The sequence below is a fragment of the Dermochelys coriacea genome, chromosome 7, assembly GCF_009764565.3.
Source record: "Dermochelys coriacea isolate rDerCor1 chromosome 7, rDerCor1.pri.v4, whole genome shotgun sequence".
Classification (NCBI taxonomy): Eukaryota; Metazoa; Chordata; order Testudines; family Dermochelyidae; genus Dermochelys; species Dermochelys coriacea.
Genome location: NC_050074.1, coordinates 78,405,641 through 78,411,786, shown reverse-complemented (window position 1 = coordinate 78,411,786; position 6,146 = coordinate 78,405,641).

Sequence of the window (6,146 nt, the reverse complement as noted above, 5' to 3'; positions counted from 1 at the left end):
CAGTTGAAGTTAGGTCAAGCTTAGTCATCATGATTTAAATTAGACAGATCCTGAGAGAAACCAGAGGGCCTGATTCACCATAGTCCTGCACTTCCTGTTATAAATTTATTTCAGTACAAAGGGTACACTCCCAGATCAGTAAAACACTCCCAGATCAGACTGGCACCACCTTACACCCACTTTGTGCTGACTTTACTTTGATGTATGTGACTACACAAGGTGCAAGGCAAGGGTGAATAAGGTCTAATGTGTGTAGCACATTGCAGCAACTGTACTGAACTCTGCACAGGTTTTAGAAATGTAAAGGTGCATTGCATAGGAATCAAAAGGCATTAAAATTTCAGAGGCACATACACTACCAAGTCTGCGTTAGAATCAGAAAAAAACAATATTAAAGTGAACATGTGCTTTGTCTAAGGATATGCAAATCGATCTATATTAAAAATAAAAATGCCAGACCTTAGGGCAAAATTGAATCAAACTTGAAGTGAATGTGGTTTTTTGGCTTGCATTCATTTTTTGACATTTAAAAAAGGACAGTCCAGACAGGGTTTGAGTGTTCACCTGAACTCTGGATTTGTCCATCCCTCTGTAGTTGCATATGACACTTATCATGAATGAGTAAAATAAATAGAACTTTGAAAATGTGTCAATGATAACAAAATCTGTAGCCACTTAAGAGGTTTTGTTAAAGATTAAAAAAATCCTGAAGTGCCTCAAAAGCAGTAGGTCAAAAAATCTGATTAAAAACCAGGCTGAATCAGTGTCCAATTTATCAGAATTATTTTGCAAAGTTTTCAGAAACTAATGGCAAAGCAGAGTGAGGAGCATGTGTGCTGGCCAGCACTGGACAATGAGATTTATGACTCATTGACTTTCTCCTAGTGGAATCTCTGCTAGTTGTTGCCAGTTTATTCCTAGCTTCTAGTATTTTCACAATGTTAGAGGATGATATTACGCTTCGAGGAAACCTTCTTAGCTCTTTGCTTGTTTCACAAACGGCAAAATAGCCTGCTGTGTCATTTTAACATTTTTGATAGATTTTCCCTGCCTTTGTGGGGAGGGACATAACCCCATTACTTCCAGGGGAATTAAAGTACCCATAAGAGTTGACTGGCCTAATCCTTTATATTACTCTCTCTTAGTGCCCAGTTTTTAACTTGGCTGCACTCTGCTGAAATGATCAGCTATTCACCATCAGATCCTCCCGCCCACTCAGCAAAATCACAGGTTATAGCATTTTTGAAACCAGAAAAATAATGGAATCCATGACTTCTGTGAGAGCTATTACAAAGGTGTTGCCTTAATAATAATAATGAATGGACAAAAAATGTAGAACAAGGGTTAAATAGCTATACAAGAAAAGACAGACAATATAGAGTCTTCCTAAGTTGCCAATTTGATGTGGCCCAAGACATCCAACAGGCAACATTGTTACCATTGATGGCTATTAGATGGCTTGTTAAATGAGCTGGTGCTCAATCCAGTTTCTAGTGGACCAGCATCCATCATGGAACCACTAACACAACTGGCACTGCTTGGCAACATGATGTCCCAGCAAGGAGAAAAAGGACCAAATGGAAGTGGCAATGGAACTACTTTGTCAGCCCTACAGGTGGCCTTGTTTGGTTAAGGTTAAGGTGCAATGGCAGGACAGAATGGAGAAGCTTGCTCTCCTGCTGCCTGCACTGCAAATCTTTTGAAAAGAGAGGGAACTTTCTTTCTTCAGGCCTATCCAATCCATTTCATGAGCACTGAAATTCACTACACTTTAAAAAAAAAAAAAAAGAAAGGAAAAAAAAATGATGAAATAGATTTCATTTCCCAGGTGGATCATGATGTTTTTATCTTTCTTTTTAAAAATAAATCCCAGCAAACGAGGCAGGGGACCACTCCTGCACAAAATCAATATCAATTACTCTGCTGTACAAGACCTACTCCATGCATATATGTTTCAGCAATGAAAAAACTGAGTCCCCATAGTGTATTGAGTACTTTGCTCTTTTATGGCATTTCGGGCTGTAGTGGCAGTTGAGCCATTAAGAGGAACAATTGATGAGGCTATCTGACGTCAATACTTGAAAGGCACTTCTCCTATTTTAGAAGCAAAAATAAATACGAATGTCTGTTAAAAAAAATAATTTAAGGTAATCAGAATGCCATATAACAAGAGCTCTGTTGCACGTAATTGGTGCTCTTGCCTGTACTTAATTTCCTCACATGGTAAGGCTATTGCTGTTACTATCTATGTCCAAAGATAAGGAAGCTGCTTTTCCATTTTCTAATTTCTTTTAAGACTACCTTATGCCATGTCTCTTGCATTTTAAATTGAAGTATCCATGTATCTGGATGGAGAAAAGTAAAGTATTGGATAGATAATACAGTAAGACAGTACTTACTACTAAGTAAAATTTTCTTGTTGGTATTCTGGCTTGTCTTAGTTTGTAGAATGTACACTAGCAGAAAAATAAAACAGGATTTAACTTTAGATTTAAAAAGTTATTACCTATGCCCAGTGATGAGCTGCCAAAATCGTGACAACCAGTTCCCTCCTCACCCCATGAGGGAGTTGTGACCCACCCCCGTCCCCCGGGGACTCCTGCCCCATCCAAGCCCCCTGCGTTCCCTGATGCCCCCCTCGACCCCTGCCCCATCCACCCTCCTCTCCTGTCTCCTGACTGCCCCCAGAACTGGGCAGGAGGGGCTCGTGGGCCACCATAGTGAGTGCCCAGCCCACCCCTAAGAGCCAGAAGCACCTGCCGGGGGGTGAGGTGGGGAGTCCCGCAGGTGCTTATCTGGGGCAGCTCCCAGGAAGCATCGGCCAACCCTGGAGCGCCCATGGAGTCAGCGCCTAAGGCGCCACTTTTGACGTGATCAGTGTGGGGAGCAGCTGCTCCCCCACCCCAGGAGCCTGAGGTTAATGTTGCAATATGGGACCTAAAGCAAATACAAATTAAACCAAAACAAATCGAGACATGACGTGAAATAAAGGTTCTAAAGGGTCTGAATATATAGTAAGGAAGCTTCTTGAATCACCTCTAGAGTAGTGCTTGCTTACATCAGGACTTACATAATTGATGAAGGTAACTGGAAATTGTTAATATGGGGGTAGATGTTTTATAAGGAAGGTTCCCCAAAATCTCTTAAGAGCCAAGTTCTTTTCTTAGAAATGTATAGGGAATCCCATAGAAGGTGTGTATCTGAGTGCAATATTTTACTAAATGTTTCCTCTTATGAGACTTCCAGACCACTTTCTCAATGAATGGTTAGTTTTGAACAGAACCAAGTTTTTAAACTTTGAGGTTTCCTGATCATGTTTAACATGTTCTAAATTCTTAAAGTAACTCTCTTATTTCTTATACATTTTGCTTGCTATTGAAGATAAAAGAACAGGTTAGTGAATGCTTGGGTGCCCTTTTTTAAAACATGATTGAGTGCTTTATATGTAATTCTCAAAGCCTTTGAAACCTCATCCGATCTCCATGAACTAACTGGTAAAACCTTTACATTTTCTTCCATTAGTTTCTTTAGAACCCTCAGATGCTTTTCATAATAGTCTTGTGGGCTAATAAACACTCACTTTTACAGGAATTCTTTTAATCTTCCTCTTTTGTTTAGTTGTAGTTCAACAAAATCATCAATAGCATTTAAGTCCTAAACTTTATCTTTCTCCTTTTTATTAAAAAGAGGAAAAAGTAACTGATGAGTAGACCCCAGCATCCAAAGGTAAGCAGGTTTCTCTCGTGTTTAAGGCAGTCAATTAAGGCTAACAAGATCTGGGTCCTGCCATAGACTTGACTCTTTTTTCTGTATTTAGGATTACAGCTGAGACATTTTAGCATATTAACACTAACTTCCCTATTTGATAAACTATGTTTGTAAAACTGCCAAATTCAATAACTCTTTAAACCACTATTGTAATGGCAACAAATGTCAAAAAATGTGTAGCTGAAAAATGGACCAGTAGGGGGATCTGAATACCCCTGATTAAGCTTACTTTATTTCAGAATTAGGGGTCCAGAACACACAGTGGCGCAACATACACAATGTAGCAAAAATTTGTGATTAACCAAATCAAGGATCTGGCCATAATAATGATGATAAATAATAATAAATCCATTATACTTGTAACAATCCATAGATTTAAAATTACTATAAATTGCCTTGACAAGAAGATTGATAATGAAATGAACAGACCAAAACTTGACTGAATGGGATTAATAAGTTGTAAGCAGTCAAATAGCTCATCACTAGAGAGGAATATTTTTCAAGTAATTTGAACAAAACTGTAATAACAGAAAAGTTAATTATTAAAATTAGTCTTTCATCCTTTTGTATGCAGTGGGCTAACTCAAATTTGTATTCGGATGAATAATAATTCACCATTATAAAGAGACAAATTTAAGCATCTGAGAAATAGATTTAGCAGTAATCAGTTCTGCAATTTTAAGAAATAAGGTTACCAAAAGCACTTTTGTTCAAATAGATCTCCTGGCAACAAACCTCATGAATCTGGGCCAGCCAGGCTCCAAATAACATGCTGCCTTCATAAGACTGAGGCCTGGTTGTAGAATAAAGGCTGCCCATACAATTTTTTTTATTCATATGTGCTTATACGCAGGCACAAAATTTGATGGGGTTTTAAAATAACAAGGGTTCTGTCTCTGCAAACACTTATGCATGTGTTTAGCTTGATACATGTGAATTCAATGGGACTACTCATGTGAATAAAGTTAAGCACTTGTGTAAATGTTTGTAGGATCTGAACCTAGATACCAAACTGACACAGCAATATCTATTTGCTATATATCTTCTTTTCCTGCCAAAGCTTCATCATGTGTTCCAAACTGCTGAAAATGCGGGATTGCTTCACTTTTCTTCATGTAAACGTATAAAACATTAGCCTTTCCCATGACTGTATTGCCCTATAGAAATATTCCCCATACCACCTTGAAACAATTCCCCCTTTAGAAATATTTTTCCCACCCATCCTCAAATATCCTACCTGTGTGACATTAAATCTTTTTGTTTGTACCACAGATATTCATAGAATCATAGGGCTGGAAGGAATCTTGAGAGGACATCTAATCCAGTCCCCCAGTACTGAGGCAGGACTAAATATACCCTCCCTGACAGAGGTTTGTCCAACCAGTACTTAAAAACTTGTAGGGACGAGGATTCTATAACCTCCCTTGGAAGCCTATTCCAGTGTTAACTATCCTTTATAGTTAGGGTTTGTCTACACTGGCACTTTGTTGGCAAAACTTTTGTCGTTCAGGGGTGTTAAAAAGATCCCTCCCCTCCCCCCACAATGACAAAAATTTGGGCAACGAAAAGCGCTGGTGTGAACAGCGCTTTGTTGGCAGGAGTGCTCTTCTGCTGACAAAGTCACTGCCACTCGGGGGGAGGTGGGGGTGGAAGTTTTTTGTTGGCAGGAAAGAGCTCTCCTGCTGACAAACAGCAGCTACACTGTGCACCTTTTAGCAGCACAGATGTAGCAGCACAGCCGGGTCGCTAAAAGCTCCATAGTGTAGCCATAGCCTTAGAAATGATTTCCTAATATCCTAAATCTCCCTTCTTCAGTTTAAGCCAGTTTTTTGCCCTACCTTCAGTGCACATAGACAACAACTGATCACATTGTCTTTATAACAACCCCTAACATATTTGAAGACTGTTATCAAGTTCCTGCCTCCCCCCATTTTTTCTCAAGAATAAACATGCCCAGGTTTTTGGTTTTTTTTAAACCTTTTATTATTTTTGCTGTTCTCCTCTGGACCCTCTCCAATTTGTCCACAGCTTTTCTGAAAGCGTGGCACCACAAAATGGACACAGTAATCCAGCTGAGGCACTGCCAGACCCAAGCAGAGTGGGACAATTACCTCCAATGTCTTCCAGCATGATATGGCGCTCCAGTTAGTACATCCCAGAAGTGTATTAGTCTTTTTTTCGCAGCTGCATCATATTGTTGACTCATATACCCACATACCCAGCCCCCGCACGCCATGCCATGACTCTTGCACCCCCCACATCCCCACCCTGAGCATCAAACAGGAGCTCCTGCACCCCCCTACAATCCCCTCACCCGAGCACCAAACAGGAGCTCCTGCACCCCCCCCCCCCACATTCCCACCTGTGCCCCTCACACC